Source organism: Marmota flaviventris, chromosome 12, assembly GCF_047511675.1.
Source record: "Marmota flaviventris isolate mMarFla1 chromosome 12, mMarFla1.hap1, whole genome shotgun sequence".
NCBI lineage: Eukaryota > Metazoa > Chordata > Mammalia > Rodentia > Sciuridae > Marmota > Marmota flaviventris.
This window is the reverse complement of record NC_092509.1, coordinates 19,595,654-19,614,343: the sequence shown is the minus strand read 5'-3', so window position 1 is coordinate 19,614,343 and position 18,690 is coordinate 19,595,654. Positions and strand designations below refer to the sequence as shown.

General features: G+C 44.0%; 1 non-coding gene across 1 annotated transcript; it reads left to right on the top strand.

Moving 5' to 3' along the window:
• The first annotated feature begins 2,597 nt into the window (after positions 1-2,597).
• Trnat-ugu (transfer RNA threonine (anticodon UGU)) lies at positions 2,598-2,670 on the top strand. Its single transcript has one exon. It is a non-coding gene; the product is annotated as a tRNA-Thr (tRNA).
• The last annotated feature ends 16,020 nt before the right edge of the window (positions 2,671-18,690 follow it).

The window sequence follows — 18,690 nt, the reverse complement described above, 5'->3', positions numbered from 1 at the left end:
TATGATTGAAGTAACAAACACTGTGGCTTTTATAATAAACAAATTTAAGGTTAAATCCACTGTGCTGGTGCCTCTAAGGGGTAGAGAGTGACTCAAACATAGTCCTGCCTCCAATGCCATTCTCATCCTACCACACAATGCCGCGTTCTCAACTCGACACTCAGAATTTATTCAAATTTAATTAACAGGCAATGCCTGACTTGGTAGTGTAGAGAAAGTGGGGCAGCCACCTGCCTTCAGTAGGAGCAGCTCTGCAGAGCATCCCAGCTCCCAAGCCTCCCCTGGACTTTATTACCCATTGTTGCCAGTGGATCAATAGCCTGGCATCACCTGTGAGCTCGTTAGAAATGCCAATCTCAGGGCTCACTCCATACCCACTGAAGCAAGATCTGCATTTTAATAAAACATGACTCAGGCCAGAAATGGTAGTTATTTAGCTACATTCTTTTTTTAAAAAAAATGCCAAAGTATAGGCAAAACAAGGTACAATAGTAATGCTACCATTTTTTTTAACTTAGCATCATTTTGAAGAATATTGTTTCATACAAAAAGTATGTTAAAGGAAGGCAGAGAAAGCAAATTGCAAAGTTTGCGCTAAGTTTAAGCAAAGACCCAATTTAACTCATATATATTATTTGCTAGTGATTCTGACCTGTTATAATTTTTACTTGGCTGATTTGATGTCTTGCAGTAGGAAAAGTTGCTGCAGTAAATTATTGGCTTTCTAAGTTCTGCAGAGCAAGAGAGAGAAGCTTAAATGTAATGAATACCTGTTGACATCATGCCTGAACTCTCTGTCAAGTCTAATCTTGATCAGAGGTTTTACTCTCAGAGCAACTGGAATATTCAATAGCCTTTATAAGCTCTTGAAAATGGTTTATAGGCTTGACTATAATGTGAAACCATAAGAACAACCAAGATTTCAGAAGAGATTCCTGTGCAAGCCATGTCTGCCCAGCTACTTAGAATCTATGTGCATGAGTTTTAAAAAGCATAATCTATGTAAAATAGATGTTTACATGGGAGGGGACGAAGAGAACAATTGGATTGTGATTTCAATTTTTTTCTTGACATTTCCACTTCTGCCTTCCATTCCCAAGTAATTAAAGGTAGAACAGGTGTAGAAGAAACCTGACTGAATGATGCTCTTGGAAAAAAAAGTGACCTTATCATGACATAATTTATTGTCCATCGTTTTATGCTCAAACCATAAATACAGGCATCATTCATAATTGCTCTTTATCTCTTACCTTCCATATAACAAAGTTGTTTTGACTCTACCTCCAAGAGCTTGTTTCAATCCACCTATTTTTCTCCTGATGCTTGGGTACTGGTGTCTCCCAGGACGTACCCATTCAGTGTTCCTGAATTGGAGGAACCCGTCTCATGACCCTGCTTCCATTTTGTCTCCTAAAGTTATTCTTCATTTTTTTTATTAGTTTTTTTTATTAGTTGCTCATGACAATACAATGATCTTGACATATCATACATTTGAATCAAATGGGGTATGAATTCTCATTTTTCCAAGTGTATAGGTTTCAGAATCACATTGGTTATATGGCCACGTATATACTAACTACACCAATACTAGTGTCTATTTTATTCTTCAAACAACTGTGCTTTAAATCTTATTAGCCACACCTTCACAAAATATAAAAGAGTGAATGAGCCAATGAAACCACAAATAAAATCATTCAACCGAGAAATATCTGAGTGATCAACACATTTCTTCTGTGTTAGATTTTGTCTATATTTCTGTTTCTTTAAGGAATCTACAATCATGTTACTGAGAAAAGGACCTACTCTGATTCAACAAAGCTGATTCTAATATAAGACACTAAAAAATAAGTGTCATGGTTCATGGGGCATTAGAAAGAAATATCTTAGCAGGACTGTGAGAATTTCACATGAAAATCCTGGAATCCAGGAAGAGGGTGATTGATGTTTCTGTCCACATTTTTTGAGGAATCTACTTATCAAGAAAGGTTGAGATATTATTCCTGCAAAGCTTGGGGACTGGCCTCTAGATAAATTCTGTATCTGTGTTCACTATGTGTCCTAAGGAATTAGCCTTTCTCCTGCAAGAAGGTCCTCAGCTAGAAAACTGTGATAATTTAAAATTCCTCAGAAGCTGCCTGGTGGAGTCCTGAGATGGTATAGCCTGTGCTTTTTGAGAACGGGAAGCTTTTCCCTCTACCTTTGCAACCTGACCCTTTTCCTACCCCTCCCTTTATCAGCTGCCGCCCATGAATCATCTAGCAAATAGGCACAGAGGGAAGGGGATCATGGAAGACTCCAATGCAGGACATGACAGCCCTGGACAGTCATGTCCAGTTTAATTCTGTCATGTCCAGTTTAAGTCCTAAAGCAGTAAGGACTAATTCTTGGGATTTCTCCTCCTGCTTCCCTATTTCTCTTTCTTTATTTCTTTTTTTTATTGGTTGCTCAAAACATTACAATGATCTTGACATATCATATATCATACATTTGATTCAAATGGGGTATGAATTCTTGTTTTTACCACGTGTACAAATTGCAGGATCACATTGGTTATACATCCACATTTATACATACTGCCATACTAGTGTCTGTTGTAAGGAGATGTAGCTCAGTTGGTAGAGTGCTTGCCTTGTATGCACAAGGCCCTGGGTTCAATCCCCAGCACCACCATCACCCAAAAAAAAAAATATTTCTTTATTTCTGAGTGAATGTCTCTGTGTGCTCCAGAGGTTAAGATCTTTCTGGGAAAAGCAGCCCTGTCTATCAGGGGATTCTTATGTGTTACTTCCCCCGGCCACTTTTTTTTTTTTAATGGTCACTCAGTAAAATCAGAAAATAGTTGTGAAAAGTATGTTGTGTGCTCTGCATAAACAACTGTCTAATTCATCCCTAACCAGACCAACTTTAGTTACAGCAATGGGATGATTTGGGACACCCTCATCAATGCTATTGATGACATCCAACTTGCAGTGTGGTGTTCCATGGTGGGAAGTCATAACAGGAGAGGCAGCTTTTAGCAGGTGGTGGTGACACATATCCTGTAAGGCCCTTGATTCTCATCTACACCATGTGTGGGAAGGGAGTAGGTAATTGTTGGAGGTGTGGACCGGCTGGATATAAAAACAAGACAAGCAGTATTAAGAAATAAACACAAAAGATATGAAGTACATATTCAAAGCAGGGGCTTGACTGGTGGAAGGGACCTGATGGGTTTGATCCTAACAAAGGGAAAAGCCCTCAAATGTTTTATTTATAGTGAAACACATCAAAGGGATTCAGTGTGGAGCTTCTTCAGGAAAATAGGATTAGAATGGGGAAAACAAGCTGTTTGGAACTTGGCAGGTTACGCCCATCTCTTAGCAGCTGCATTTGAACCTAGGGCTGTGAGCTAAGGCAGGGCTTCAGCATGATCTGGGCTTTCTTGAACTGGGACATTTCACTCAGGAGTTCCCAAAAAAGCAGATTCCCTGCTTTATGATGTCTCAAATAAACCTATAGTTCATACACAGCTTCCAACATCTGACTATAGGACAGCCCCTCTAATTCCCATAACTAGGTCTTGTTCCTGTTATAGCTCAGGAGACCAACCCAGAGGCACAGCCTACAAGGGCTTCAGCCGCCCAGAGAACTGGAGGAGAAACTGGGTTCGTGGTTAAGTTCTTCGTAAATCGACGCATTTCTTGGATTATCCTTCAAAATATAGGAAATGGTTTTTGTAAGAGTCACAAAGAGCCAAATTGCTACATTAAACGGAGATACTTTGCTTCTCCAATTCAATGGGACAAAGTTGAAAAAGTCTTTCCCTCCCGTAGCCTGGAGTACAGTGCCAGGAAGGACCAAGCATTCCTGCTGCTGATGTTCCCCTGTGCCACTGAGTGATATACACTGTTGAGAGCCACAGCCAGAGTCGGAATGGCCCCTGGCATTTTGCCAGAAGGAATGGTTGAGAGGTGACACCAGCAAGCCATTAAGATGATGATAATTAAGTTAAGCTGTGTATAATTGCTGTGACTGGATGATGCGGGATTGAAACAGGCTATGTATTCAGTTGTATATAGACCCCTGCTGTCCAGCAATAGGGAGGCTCCAGAATAGGGCGGCTCCTGCTGCCTGGCGCTGGCTACTTTTGAGTTCTCCTGGAGTTCCGATTGAGTTCCGGTTGAGCTCTCGAAGGGATTCCTGGAGAGTTCCCCGTTGGTTGGTGAAGGCCCCGGGGAAGGAGTTCCAGTTGGTGTGGTGTTCCTGGAAGGTCCGCGTGGGTGGCGTTCACGGGAGTTCGAGCAATAAAGGAGTTCCTGTTTGAACCTACAAGTGCCTCGTGGTGGCTCGATTATTTTGTGCCCAGCCAGACTGCGGCAATACACCAGGGTTCCTCATGCAACCCTGAGGAGCAGGTTCCATGTGAGGGACCACAGCTACAGCCCTTCCTGCTGGACACAAGAAGTCCTGCTTGCAGCTGATCTCTGTTTGGGGTGGACTCTCCATCTCCAAGATCTGGTGAAAAACCAAAGTGCTCATTTCATCTCAGCAGTTTTCAAATATTTGTGAACCATCAACCCTCCCCTGGATGAAAATCCACATGTAAAAACAGATTAACTCAGATGTTCCTTTTAAAGTGAAGGGCAGAAGAATAGGCCTCATGAATTGACACTTAACCCTTGGTTTCTCACAAAATGACTGCATTTAAACAGATGAATGGGTTGCACAAGGTCATTAGGGTGGCCCTCATCCAAGAGGACTGGAGCCTCATAAGAAGGCACTATTAGGACACTGAAACAGGGAAGAACAGGTGAGCACACGGAGAGAAGAGGGCGATCCACAAGCCAAGGAGACAGATTTCCCACAACTTTGCCCAGATACCCCCAAGAAATCCTGACATTTTATAAAACATTGTTGCTGAAAACCACCAATGTAATCCCATCCCCTTATTTTGGAAGCACAGAATTAGTCCCAAGACTTGATATCAGTCCATGAGGCACCCCAGCAGAGCAGAGGATGGTCATGATACACAGGCCCAACTTCATCATCCCCTCCCTGCTGTCCAGGGCACCTGGACAGGGAAGGAAGGGGCTGCTTGGCACACAGACACTCCGGGACCCCTTGCTTACTGGATGGATATGCTGATCTGAGAAGCAACACAGGGAGCCTCTAGCCCAGGGCTAGTCCCCCTCATCTCTCTGCTCCCTCCCCCACCCTGCATGAGATGTGACTTCTGGTGGGTTGTATTTAATCTGGATTTACAGTTTATATCTCACCACTTTTTCTCATGTTGTGCTTAAATAATTTTCCTTTTCCAACAATTAAGCATGGACTTATTTCACCAGATGATTCTAATGACTAATCCTCACAAACGTTGTGAGATCTAACTTTTTCTTTTCTGAGAACACAGAGGATAGAGAACCATGGTCCCCTTCTGTTATAAGAACCTGAACATTAGAAAACACATTCTCTGGCTCTGTAGGAAACCAGAGTGTGTTCAGATGAAGAGGAGGAATCAAACAGAACCCAACAATTTGACTTTGACCTTGACTGGTTTGGCTGCTTTATTTATTTATTTATTTATTTATTTTTATTTTTTTTTTTTACTGAAACACCATCAAGAATTTATAAGAGAAATAAAGGAGCCGTCAGCTTACTATAGTCACAAAGACAGCTTTCCAAGGAGCAAAATCTCACAATCACCTTTTGCTATGGGCTCCATGCTGGGAAGAAAGGAGGGAGACACAGAGATGTGGCCACATCATCTGCTTTTCTCAGGGGCTGCAATCCAGAGCCCATGCCTGCCTCTTAATGGCGTGTTACCCACCGGCCACTCAGAGACCACCTAGTCCTTACACCCAAGCCAAGGGCCTTGGCCTGCTGGTGCTGCCCTCACAAAGCACCACAGGTTGAGGGGCTGAAATATGTCATTGAGTTTTTCACATTAATTTTCTAGAGGCTGGAAATCTGAGATAAGGGCATCGGCAGGCCTTCTGCCTTCCAGGGCCTCTCTTCTTGGCTTACCGATGGCCATCTATATGTTCACAGGGTTGTTTCTCTCTGTGTGTCTATGTCCTAGCCCCTTTCTGTAGGGACACCAGACAAATTTGATTATGGTCCTGCCCTATGACCTCATTTTACTTTCATCACCCAAAGACCTGAACTCCAAATACTGCTGTGCTCTGAGACACTAGGGATTGTGATTCTGCATCTGAATTTGGGAGGTCATGTACCATGGATAGCATCAAGTTCCCCCATTTGGTGCCAACCTCCATGTGCTCCTCCTCTCCACACATTTGTCGAATACAGAGAACAGACTCCAAAGCTGACCTTGAGCAGATTCTGCCATCCATATATGGTGTTTCCAGTCCTTCCTCCCTGAGATGACTAAGCTCCCAGAGAATAGAGTGTTGCCTGGGTTGAGCAATGTAAGAGTTATAGGTACACACAGAGACAAGTGTGGGGACCTCAGGACAGGACAGGGAGCAGCAGCCCATCCAACAGCATGTTCTGTCCAGCTCACATGCACGCACACCTATGTTCATTTGCTCCACCGTGTCTCCTGCCTCTCTTAATCTTGCCCCACCACAAATAAAAGGTAACAGGAGATTGAGGAGAACAAGCCAGTAGTGCTGAAGGCATTGGCCCAAGGGCATTGAATAATAAATATTCAACCCTTCTCTCCTCCAATTCTGCCCTTCGGAGGAGGTGCTGTCTAGCTTCTGTAATTCAGGACCCAGTGAGAACAGTGCATGCCTCATCTGGGCCTCTCTGTGCACCCCTGTCTCCTTAAAGTGGGTCCCTGGTCCTAGCAATGTTGTTGAGTCAGACATACTGTGAGTCCCAAGACAATGATGCTGGCCAGTGTTGCCATGAGAGAAGGCAGCACCAACCTGGAGAGGCATCATCTCTGAAAGCACATGAAAGAGAAAGAAAGAGAAAAGGAGGCAGACCTCAAAGGACCTGCGAGGTTTTGTTAAGCAGTCAGGGAAACAGCTGTAGAACCAGGAAATTGTGAAAATCCAGAGCCCAGTGTTTTCCTTCCCTCCCTGGGACCAATTGAACTCCTTTTCTCCCTGGATGTTGTTGTTTTCCCTTTCTCTCTGGGGGGTGTTGTTTCCCATGTCCTTCAATCTCTGATGAGACGCAGCTCCTCTCCCTGCAGGGCCTGACCACCCAGCCACACCTTCTCCACATCCCTAAGGCCAAATATATCTTCACCTCAACTCACAGAGTTTATGGCCCAGTGCACTGAGGAACGTGCTGCCCATATGGAGATCCTTCCTTTAACGGTGTCTCTCTGAGTTTCCCTCATGTGGGACTGAGACACAACTACAGGGCATTATTGTCTTGCATACAAATACTATGCACTCAGCTGGTAAAGATACCACATTAGGAGACTTTGATTGGAGCCATCATTTGGTTAAAGTCACAGTAGCCCAGTATCATCTCCAATAATTCACCTAACCCTATCAGGGAATGGCGGAGCCACCAGCCCAAATGCTCTAAGTCTTCAGGGTGGCAGGAATCCCTCCAGTTGCACCCAGAATTTGCCTTGTTTCTAGTTTCCTATTGTGACTAAAGGTGGCTGTTTCAATCAGCTCAGGCTGCCATAATGGATTAGCCCAGCCTGGGTGGTACACAATAGAAACTTATTTCTGTCAGTTCCACAGGATAAAATTTCAAGATCAAGGTGCTGGGAGATTCAGAGTCTGATCAGGGCCTGCTTCCTTTTTCACACACTATGCCTCTGTATCCTTGCATGATACAAGGGCACTAATCCAAGGACACTTAACACCTTCTGAACGCCCTCCTTCCTAACACATCACCTTGGGGATGTGGCTTCAACTAGGAGTTTTAGAGGGACACAAACATTCAGACCACAGTGGGGGAAATCCACTTGACTTTTCTCATCATAACAACTAGTAACATCTAACATAACACCCACAGAGCAAGGTTCTTCCTGACATTACATACACACTATAATACTAGGAAATGGCCAAAATTGGTAATGGACCCACTAAACTGGAGGTGTGGTATGAACTCGGGAGAGGACGCTGTCATCTGATCTCCAAGTGGCATGGATCATAATGTCATTAGTGTTCTTTTTGTAACACAGTTAACTCCTTGAATAATCTTGGTATTCCCCTTCCATAGTGTACAGAAACAGTGTATGCATGTCTGTGCTTTCTTCAGGGACAGGATTAGGAAATATTTATTATATATGCTTGCCCTAATGTTGAGGGGCATGGCTCCTTATTTAATCAAGTGGCTGTAGGTCTGAGTACCAGTTCGGTTCTGAGTCGAGAGATGGATTTTGATATTTCTTTTTGACAGCCTATATCAGTCTTTGGGGTCACTTGCTCTTTTTTTTTTTTTTTTTTTTAGAGACAGTGAGAGAGGGGAGAGAGAGAGAGAGAATTTTAATATTTTTATTTTTTAGTTATCGGTGGATACAACATGTTTGTTTTGTATGTGGTGCTGAGGATCGAACCCGGGCCGCACTCATGCCAGGCGAGCGCGCTACCACTTGAGCCACATCCCCAGCCCACTTGCTCTTAATTGTTTGGTATCATACAGGCCAAGCAATGTCTTTACAGGCGCCCTTCAGAATGCCACAGTGTCTCCACATTCCTGCAGGGACCTCACTTAGTACCTTCCATTTGCCATTCATTTGTTGCCTATAATAGTGCTTGTGCCACTTTGCTTCAGAAGGGTAAGCAACATTACCTGGGCTTGGCTATTCTGGAATCCCACAGTCCCTCTGGTATGAGGTAGCCCAGCTCCACAGCATCTGGCCCTTCATCAGCCTTGACTTCAGGAAGACAGTCACTGAACTTCACAATCATTGGGTCATGCATTGCTTTAGTAGAAAGAGTGTCCTCTGGGACTGCTGTGGAATGCAGTCATCTGGGGGCTTCTCTGATTATATGCAAGAAGTTAATTCTAGTAGGCCTCTCTCTCTGTCACTTCTGCCTCTGTTCTCCATCTGGGCAATCCAGCTTCCCCACTTCACCTACTGTGGATCACCATCTTCTGCAAACACAAAAGAAGCATCCACACAGTGTTTTAGGACTGGTCTCAGCATCCTGTTTAGACATCTGAGTCACAAGAGCCTGTCTCTATGTCTAGCTTATTTCTCACCCATCTGCCTCAGCTCAATGTCACTAGGATCTACAGCCCTACATACCCTCCTGGGTCCTCCAGTGTCAGCCTCTGCAGCTCTTCTGATATATTACCCACTTCCTTCTACAGCTAGTACAGGACATTCCAACCTGGACCAGGATGAGACCTGTCTGTGATCTTTGGTCTAAACACATGGGGTGAGATGGGGATGAGGAACTTTGTCTCCCAGCCTCCTCGGCACAGCTAAGTTCTTTGAATGGTGTCTAGGCGGGGAAAGTTGTTCCCTTTAGCAAGGTGGAAGGGCCACTTCTGGATGACCAAAGGGTTCAGGGAAGAGCAGTTCAGAGTTCACAAGCACATCTCCCTATTGATCCATTCCAGGTTCACTGTCCCATCTCCAGCCAGCAGGGTGGGACTTGCTATGACTAATGGTCCAGTCTCTCCTGATTTTGTCACTGTTGCAATAAATTCCTGAGCCTGGTTTTCAGCAGCATGTCTCCAATGAAGGCATGAGATTCTCTCCCAGCACTTCCAGGGACACTGGTCCAGCTTTGGTAGTTGGCTAATGGGAGCCTGCCATTGCTTCTTTCATGGTTTTATGGCAGGTAATCAAAGGCTGTGAACAGCACAATTGTCATTTTTGTTTCCCTGCTATCTCCCGCTCACTAACACCATTGTGGAGGGAGGTCCCTCCCACCCTCCCCAACCATAGTCATGAGAGGCTTCAGCTTTGTGGCGTTGCAATGTAAAAGCAGATCTGCTTTCAAGAACCACTTCTAGTTAGAGTGACCAGGACACCCAGTTTGCCCAGAAGCTTCCAGATTTAGCACTGAATGCTGGTGTTCGGTGAATCCACAGTCTCAAGCGACTGGGAATTCACCTGACTTCTGCTGCCAATTGTCTTAACTAGGGAGTCCCTTGACAGAGACCAAGACAGGGACTGGGGTGCAAATTGTTTATTTGGGACATGGTGGCAGGGAGCTCCATGAAGAGACTGGAAAGCAGGAGAGGGAACTGTTGGAAGTCACTTCCCTCTCAAACCCATAGAGAATTCTGGAAATCCTAATTGGTTTCTTCTGGGCCAGCCGGGGTTCATCCTGCTGCAGACTCTATAAGAGGCTGCCGGGGTATTCTTCAGACTTGTGCCACGGAAAGAAGGAGACATCCTGGGGCTCACCCCTCATTGGAGGAGGGTCAGAGCTGGGGCGTTCACTTGCCGGCATTTCAAGCTTGCCAGAACATGGCTGGGCAAGTTCCACAGCAGAGAACAAACTCACTCAGTCAGAAGGGCCCAGCTAGAGGAGCAAAGGGAATCAGCAGGCCTTGAGAAGGGTAGGGATAGGAGGGATGGGGTGCATGGCAGACTCTGACAGTGTCTGTGGTGCTGCCACACACAGATGTCAAATCATTGCTTCTCAACCATTTAATCATGTGCTGTAAAGGCTGCACTGTATGCACCTCCTGGGGTGTATTGCTGCAAGGAGACCACAAGGCAGCGGCCTGTGGATATGAGTTGCTGGGGTGCACACATGTGTGTGTGTGTGTGTGCGCACACACACACACACACATACACACACTGTACTCAGGCACTGTGACTAGGATGGAATATCTCTAATGACTTCCAGACACGACACACAACACATGTCCAAATGCCATTGTGTGGGGGATTTTAGGCAGCATTTGATCTTTCTTCTTTCCCAGTCATATCAGCAGCTCTCCTACTAACCTGTGCCTTCTGCATGGACCTCATGTGGCTCCCGCCAGGGAACATTGGACCAGGAGACAGAACTCGCTTGAGGAGATGAACAGGAGGACTTCACACAGAGATGAACTTCATAGGAGAGGGGGGAGCTGCAAAGCAGCAGGAAGAGTGAGGCCACTCTCAGCTCAGTAATGGCAGGAAGCAGCCAGCAGCCCAAGGAGTATGCAGACAGCATTCCTGGGGTGGGGACACGGAGACCAGAAGGAAGAGTTGGAGCCACTGAGCAGACTCCACTATGACCAGGAACACCCAAAGCAGAATTAAGGGTGGGGGATGCCTGCCTCCCTGCTCACCACACAGGCCTACGGCTCTGTTCCCATAGTCTGAGCCAGGGAACAGGAGGTTGGGAACACAGCCCACAGGGTTCAGCCCTTAGTGTTTAGGGAAGGGCAGGAGAAGGACAAAGAGGAACTCAAGGTCAAGTGAACCCAGGAGACAGACACACCTCCCTGAAAAAAATACCAGGAGCTCCCATTCATTTCGCCCTCCAGCAGGCCCTGTGCAGTGGGTACGTATACGTGCATGGCGTCTATGTGCGTTGTGTGTGTGTCTGTGTGTGTGTGTGCATGCATTGCTCCATTGATACATCAAAATTGCTACACACAAATGAAGGAACATAGGCCTGGTGGGTTGTGACTTGCCAAAAGTAGCTTGTTAGTGGCAGAACCAGGAACTGCAGGGAAATCTCGTCATCCTACCTCACATAGAGATGGACCAGGGACCAAGATGATACTTGCTTTTTTTCACATTTGAGCACGAGTCTTTAACAATAAGTCATTGTTGAATAGGGTCTTTTACCTGTAGGTTTTGGTAGAATCACCAATTGATGATGTTCTGCGAAGATGTTTTGGTCTATGGCCACAGTCCACCTCTTTTTGTCTCATTTAGAATTCAACAGTTTGACTTAATTTAACAAAGAAGTTGATGCTGAGAAAGAGAAAGGTAAAGGCGAAGCTCCAAAATCTTAACCACCCTACATGGTTCTAAGCTCCAGCAAAACATGCCTCCCTGAAGAGAAAACAGAGGGTCCACTGGAAGCCAAGATCAGAGATAACAAGTCACAGAATGAAATCTCCCAGCCTGGACCTGAATTTGCAGGGGCTGCTGCTCCATCACAGGCAGCCTTGGCAATACCAAGAGGTCACTTGGTATCAGGTTAATCAACAAGCCCAGCCAGGTCTCACAGCTCCTGCTCCAACTTGTGCTTTATTAGATGGGCATGCACAAAAAAAATGAGGAAATGAGGTTAACCATTCACTCAGATGTTACCTGGGAAGTTGAGCCAGCACAGCATTTTCATAGTGATTCAATCCTGAAGTCTCAGAGTGCATCTGGCACGGCTGCCACCTCCTCCTCTTTCTTGACCTTCTCCTCCACCTCTGTGAGTCTGGGAGTGGCCATACACCATATGTTTACCATCTGAAATTCAAGTAGGAATCCTGAGAAGCTAGGGCTAGAGAACATCCTGGTCTGCCCTGGGGATTTCTGGGATCAGGTACAGGAGTGTGGGGCCTTGGGGACTTCCTTACATGCCCCGCAGAGGCTCAGACTCCCCAGCCCCCTTGTCTTCTGCCCATTTTCTGGGGATCCACCTTCAGCAGACAGTTGACAATGACCACAGTCTTTCTCCCTCCACTGACCTGTCTGTCTTAGACACGGCCATTTAGAAGACCCTTTCACCTGAGGTTAAGCCCGTGAAGACACATCATGCTCCTCATTGCAGAGAAGAAAAGCAATACAAACCAACCCTGCAGCCCAGATGGTGCAAAAGACTTGCTTCCTTTCTCAAAGATCCTCAGTTCAGTTACAGGAGGGCAGACTGGTTTTGTTTGTCCTCCCAAAGAGCTGCTCAGTGGTCACACTTCCACACTTGCTGGGCTCTTTCCTCTCCCTGGCCATTCGCCCTCCCTCAGAACCATAGATCTCTGCTCTTATTAAAGGCGCTGTCTGTAGGGGTCTCTGCATTGCTATGCCTGGTGTACATATGTGTGAGTGTGCACAATCGACAGTTTGTGGGAAATCGGAATGCAGGTCATGGTGATAGATATCTTCCAAACACTTAAAAAATCAGTAATTGATCATTTCTCAGTATGAAATACGTGAAAAACACGCTCACATAGCCAAACACAAAGAATGGGCTCAGTGTTGTGAGGAACATAAAGAAAAAAAAAAAAAAGGCCAGACTTTCAAGACATTAATGATGGTCTTGCAAGATCAGGTGTCTGGTGCTCACAGGCACCCAGAATAAATATAGCCAGCATTTTATCCCTTAAAGCACAAGATCCCTCCCCTGTTTCCTCATAAGCTGAGTAATATGGGGTGTACAAGCATGCACCACCACACCCAGCTCTAAGTTACTCTTTCTTAATAGAGAGATTTCTATGTCTGTTGGGTTAGGTTGACCCCTTCCCCCCACCTCCTGTGTGTCAAGGGGGCTGTTGAGGTGCATGGACTTAGGATCTGCCACATCCGTAGGCAATGGTGCTCCTGTGTGAGTGAGCTGCTTGTCACTTTCCATTCTGCTCTGCCTTTCTTACATCCCAATTCTACATTTAAGGATAAATACTGTACTCTGAAAAATGGACCAAGGGCTTTCTATTTTCTCACAAAATGTAACCACAGTACATCTTAAAGCAGGTAAAAATGCATTATCTTCAGATTTCTCAGTTATGATGAGATTTCCTTATCAAAACTATAACTACTCTTCCTCTATTTAAAAGAGCAATGCCTGCCTATTAGTTACCCTGGAAGGAAGGCCTATTTTCTTGGAGACGATTTATAACACCCCCACCAGTGAATTCCATTCCACTTTCTGACGGCTTCATTTTCCGCCCCAGTGAGGAGGACATGTGGAACGCTATTCACTCAGGTCAGTCTGAGCAGGGACACTGGCTTGTCCTGATGAAGGCCAGTGTGCCCAGGACAAATGCTGCAGCTCCACCCTCTGCTTCTGTGTGAGGGGAAGGCTCTGTGGGGCCAGGCACATTCCGATGACAGGCCCACTCTCCCTCAGAATGTCTTCCCTTCTTGAAGTCAGGTGGAAATCCTCTTTCCCTAGAAGCTCTGTGAGTCTCCCCATGCTCCACACTCAGGTGCTGGCTTCACAGATGTTCCTCCAAGGAACGGGCCCCGGTGCCTTCTGTTACCTGCAGTGGGTCTACTCCATACTTGGGTATCTGGCTGACCTCCAACTCAAGCCTTGTGATTCTCGGGTACATTTCAATTCCTAAGGACACAGTGCAACCACTTTCCTCAAGTCATCAGCTCAAACATCTCTCTTGTCCACTACAGAAGAGGAGCTGATGTCACACTAGCACCACATTCATGGGATGAGCATTTGCTACTCTGACCATCTATGGAGCAGCATGATCAGCCAGGGTTGCTTTTGGCTGATGAAGTGGCCACAGCAGCTTGGATTCACCTTTCCCTGAAGCCAGCAACATCCAGACTCCTAATGTGAGTTCCCACAGATGAGGAAGGTGCTGTTCAGAAGAGAAGAGGAGTCGGAAAGATCTGAATTCAAATTCCAAGTACATGTTTTCAGATCCTGAGTACACTGTTATTCCCTCTGAGCCCCAGTATCTATACTGGCAAAACAACAATAATACCTACTTCACCAGGTATCAGTGAACAGAAATCTACGGGTATGATGTCCATAAAACCCTGAGCATAGTGCTTCAAAAATTGGGGGAGAAAAAGTCATACCTTTCCCCACCCATAGCTAGGTTCCTGGTGGAACCAGTAACCAAAGACAGATTCACAAGGGAATAGCATAACACATTTATTTAATCGATTTTGTGTAGCACAGGAGCCTTCCAATATGAAGACCCAAAGACCCAGGTAAAACTATGTGTGTTTATAGACAGTCATGCAGATTCTACTTGCAGGACAAAAGGAGCTAAGGTCATGGAAAAGACTTGGGGACTTTGCAAGTCGTGCTTGTTCAGATTCTTCTTGGTCTCTGTGTGCTACATTCTATCCCTCTGGGTTCAGCAGGGATGTGAGGGTCTTATATTTGAATGAGAAACCCGTGACCTACTTTCAGGGAAGCCCTGTGGACATGGAAGGTGGGTCATGGCCATCTCTCAAAGGAGAGAGGTAGGAGAAAGCCAGGTGGCCTGCTTGCTTCTGCTCTTTTTTTCAATTTCCTTTGAAATTGAAGCAAACTTTGTGAAGCATTTGAGTACCAATTCCACACATCTGGCAGCATTTTCTACACCCCATCAGTAGAATTCAAGACACAAACAATTTAGAAATTCAGCTGTCATCAAATGTCATAAAATGGTCTATTCAACCACATGACTATGGCCATCATTGCAAGTTCTCACAAGTACAAACACTGTCTCAGACTGAAAATTTGGAAATATATCATCCTTGAATTACAGACCCCCTTCATAATAACTTAATCTGTTTCAGACAAGAACCAGGTTATAGCCTGTATCGTTCACTAACAGCTTTGTTCACGTGTATGTTACAGATTATTTCAAAAGAAATTCGCGGAAAGCAAGAGGTAAGTGCATACATACACTTGCACATTCGTTGTGCTAAATCCATAAATGTCAATCCTGTTCTAAATTCTGTTTAGTGTATAGTCACAATGGAAGTTAGAGATTGCTCTGAATGAAATGCACTTGTTTTCTAAATCAGGAACCTGTGATAGAAAGAAAAGACAACAAGATGTGGAATGAGCTACATGGACTACTGCTCTCCAATTTCTCCAATTTGCTAATGAATTCTTGAAAATCAACTCTATTTAATGCCCTTCACTGCCCATTTCTAAATCTTAATGGTGTTGTAAAGCAATATACATCAAAGTACTTCAAAATGTAAATATTACACAAATAAAAGGTGTTTTAACATATACTTGTATAACAAGGTATAAAGTACCCAGATAAAAGATATTTTTAATATCATAATAAGCAAAGACAAGAACTCTAATTTCCTGGCTCTCTGTGTAGTATAAATGGAGCAAGTTCGATAACTAACTTTTCTAATGAAATATAATATCTGGCAATTACTTTAATAACTATTCCTCAAAAGGATCATAAACCACCATCTTCAGAAATGCCCCAAATTTACTGTTGCTTCAGACTTAGATAGCCTGTGGTAAATGTAAGGCATTCAATTTCAAAATCTCCCTCATTAAAATAATTCACAGGCTATTCAACAGTGGCTTTGAGTTTTTCCTCCTCTGAGTGCTGGTAGAAATGGGAGAGGGAAGTAGCATTTATTAACTATTACTCAGCTTCAAACACCATGCTGTGCATTTTACATATGTGACCTTTGTCAAAAGACAGAATTGCAACACACTTAAAGATTTTAATTGGTTTTATTTGTGATTCCAGATTGGGCAACACTTCACTCTATAAAACAGAATCAGTGCTCCTCTGGGCTGAGCCGAGGAGGTTCATTCTGTAGACAGATAAGGGCTGAAGAAGCCCAAAGCTGGAACAAAAGCAGCCTGCCCATTTTACAGCTATTTCCTTGTAAGGTGAGGACAGGAAGCCAGAATCATAGAGAAACAACTGACTAGTTAAAATTGAATTCCTTCAGAATTTTTCTAATGAAGATTAAAACAGGGAACTTCATTATCATACCAATTAAAATTGGCCTATTTGAGAAATTTGGCTATTATTCTCTGTCTCCTGGTTCCTTGAACAGTTAGTGAACAATTTAGCTTTGGCTTGGTGGAACGTTGGCATTGCAGTCAGTGTTAGCATGAATTAATCCATTTTGGTTTTTAATTTGTCCATTGGAGTCCAGCACAGGAGGTTAGTTCAAAACAATACCCTTCTGTAATTTTTATTTAACATATATAGATCATTCAATGACTAAACCAAGGCTCAGAGAGTTTCTATCTCCTATCCACCTCCTACTCCTGGTGAATGATTGAACATAGACTCAGAGCCAAGTATGTATTCCCACAAAATCTACTTTGACTCCCAAGATGAAAAATTGGTAAAAACTTAAAATAGCAAGTATTTGCCAGGCTTGGGGTGCACACCTGTAATTCCAGCAACTTGGGAGTCTGAGGCAGGAGGATCACAAGTTGAAGACCAGCTTCAGCAAATTAGTGAAGCCCTAAGCAATTTAGTAAAAAACACTGTCTTAAAAAAAAGCCTGAGTATATATAGCTCAGTTCGATCCAAGTACCAAAAAAAAAAATCAAACATTTAAATGATATCATAGCATTTATATTAACCAGTTTGCTCATGAAAGTTGCTTAATCCCCCCCACCCAGGATTCTTACATATTTCAAGGCATTTTCTTCTTCTAAAGAGTCCTAAATATGAATATTTTGCTTTTTAAAATTTTTTTTTTGGTCAGCTTTGTCTGTCACTGTGACAAAATACCTGAGAAAGTCAACTTAGAAAGAGGAAACACTTATTTGGGTTCACAGTTTCAGGGTTGTATTGTTTTGTGGTCTCCCACAGGGAAGAAATCATTGCAGGGAGCACCAAAGTTGCTCACCTTATGGTGGCCAGGAAGCTGAGAGAAAAAAGAATGTTTAGGAGCTCCTAATATCCCCTTCCAGGGCATGCACTGAATGACCTAACCTCCTCCAACTGGGCCCCAGTTCCTAATAGTATCACAGGATGGTGACCAAGCCTTTAACAAATGGGCCTTTGGAAGACATTTCAAATCCAATCTCTGGTACTTATAGTCCAAATACCTAAAAATAGCAATTTAAAAAATTGATTCCCTTTCCTAGACTATGTTGTATAGAAAATATTCCAAAGGTCCTTTTTCACTCCATCTTCCAGATTTTGAGTTAAGTAAAATGTTATGATTCACAGTTAGATGCAAGAATAAAACCTCAAAGGTTGCCAATCTCTTCCCATTGGCTGTAAGGTCGCAAAGCACTCAGGTTTTCCCCAAATTTTGGTATTCCCCACAGCCTCCCACCCACTAGAAGGTTCATAGCCTAGAGGCTATGTGGGGAATACCATCTAATCACTCTAGAGAAAAAGCTATATGAGAAACCAGGTACCCGCTGCAGCCCAATAAGAAACCAGATGGAGAAGGAGTCACACCCCCCACTATAGACTACAGACTGGATGCATCCCAGGAGGCAGCTGCCTGTCTTCTAGCTGGACTGACTGCATTTTCTTTCTTTCTTTCTTTTTTCTTTCTTTTTTTTTTTTTTTTAGAGAGAGAGAGAGAGAATTTTTTTAATATTTATTTTTTGGTTTTTGGCGAACACAACATCTTTATTTGTACATGGTGCTGAGGATCGAACCCAGGGCCGTGAGCATGCCAGGCAAGTGAGCTACCACTTGAGCCACATCCCCAGCCTCCTGACTGCATTTTCTGCTTCTGACCTTGCTCATGGAGGTTCAAGAGTGAGGCCACCCTTTTTTACCAAGGAGAGGGACCTACTGAGAAAGTTTTCCTAGGTTAAAGGGAAAATTCCCTACATAACAATGGTTTCAGTTAAAGTCATTGCCACTAGCAATTTACCATCTTTTGAACCTAAATTAATATTTTGATACCTATTTCTTTTTATGAAAAAGCCACCACATAAAACATAATTACTGTAATGAAGATGCATTGCTTCTCATGGGGGATTTATGGCAACTATTTTGTTCAATTTGCCGAAGAATGTCAGAATGAAATGGCGGGGGTAACCCCTGAAGAGAAACTACCAAAGATAATTTTTTAGTAAAACAGATGAAGCAAAGTAGGAGGGTAGACAATTATCTGCTGCAGTTAAATGTTGTAGATCTCGGAGATAGGAGCACAATGCTCTTCCTCACTGAACTGGATATCCATCAAAGGGAGCATTTTCTTCGCTATTCTATTGATGGTGTCTTATAATAAAA